Below are 1,640 nucleotides of genomic sequence, written 5' to 3'. Positions count from 1 at the left end.
TAAGGGAGATAAAGGCTCCTATTTTCATTTCTGGGAGACGAGGCAGCCCTAGGGCTGGGGCCAGCCGTGTGCAGGGGGCAACTGTGGGGACAACACATCCCTGGGCCACCAAAAGCCTCTGGCTGACCCTTTCTGCCAGCACCAGGATGGTGGGGAGAGCCCAAATTGCCTGGCACCAGCTGCCTTCTTCCTTTTAACGTGCCCCCGTGGCAAACATGGCTTAGGAACGAAGTAACATCACAAAATTAGGAGTATGCACCCAATGCCGCCAGAATATAATCTGTCACAGCTTGCTCTGCCTTTTATGTGGGTCCTCACCTGCCATGGTCGTGCAGACATTTCATTGCCTTCTTCATGCTCTTTGCTGCCCAAGGAAATTAGACTCAGATGATCGTGTACGTTTCTGCCTCTGTAGTTCCTCTGCCCATGGCTTGACGGTGTGGTGGGACTCTCAGAGATGCTAAATCCTTTCAAGTTATTTAAACTAAGACGCCGGAGCAGAGTAGACTTCTTGTTGGAAATTCGGAGCCAACTCCTGAATGAGCTTAATGAAAATATTTCCATCACGCATCACTTGCAGTAAAAGTAATTGGCTCTATAGAGAAGGCACCACCTAACATTAAATCAGAGTGGAAGCGAGTGTAAAAAATTCAGGAGACAAGGCTGGAAAAGTCATCATTTCCTGAAGAATAGCTCATTTATTTTTTATTATTACATAGTCTAGGTAAGGACTAAGTACATATAAGTACTCTTTCTAAATTTGAAATAGTGACTAACTGTTGGATACCCTCTCTTTTCTATGCACCTTGGAAATCCCGTTCACCACATGCTTGTGCAGTTAACCCGGTTATCTTGCACCGGCACCCCAAGGCCAGGGAACATTGCTTACGCCATCAACTGCAGTCGGCAGAAGCTGGCCTTGCAGCTGGAAGAGGCAGCCTTGTCCTTCCCCTTTTTTGCTATTGCCCATGTTTTTATGTCAGTGCAAGTGTTCATGCAGCCACATCGCAAACGAGATCAGGGACCCAGTCTGGGTTGAAGCATTCTGGGGCAGGGGAGGTTTCGGCTGGGTCAGTTCACCCAGATGGTCATATCAGCATGAGGGAAGGGATGGCACAGTGAGTGTCCAAAGGCAGGTGAGCCCGGCTCTTTCAGTGACAGGACTGCTGAAATCTCATTTGAAATGGCTGTAAGTCTACAGCATAAGCTGTTTGTTTCCTGCAATGGAATGCAATTAGGGGTCCACAAAGATCCATTTATTTATGTTTCCCTATATCTGGTCTGAAGAAAGGGTGATTTCAAACTAGCTAACAGCAACGTTTCACTCAACGTCACATACAGTGAATTACACAGCAGAATTAAGATGACCCAGTGTAACTACCAAACTCCCCACGCACATTCACCAGAGCATGTAGAGGGTGCCAGGCTGTCCCAGCAGCAGCATGGAAAGGCCATGGATCTCTGGCTCTAAAGATCACTAGAAACTTGAAATCTATGCGGTTACACAGAATTAACTGCTGCTCTGTTTGCCTTCTGTCTGTAAATGCTCTGAGTTGTATTTTCTGGGCTTGGGCCGGCCGCTTGCTGTTGTTTCCAAGCCCCACAGGCAGCGAGCTGCCTGTGCAGCTGAAAACACCCTT

This window comes from Aptenodytes forsteri, unplaced genomic scaffold (assembly GCF_000699145.1).
Source record: "Aptenodytes forsteri isolate BGI_AS27 unplaced genomic scaffold, ASM69914v1 Scaffold15, whole genome shotgun sequence".
NCBI lineage: Eukaryota > Metazoa > Chordata > Aves > Sphenisciformes > Spheniscidae > Aptenodytes > Aptenodytes forsteri.
The sequence above is the reverse complement of the archived record's forward strand: the minus strand, read 5'-3'. Positions refer to the sequence as shown.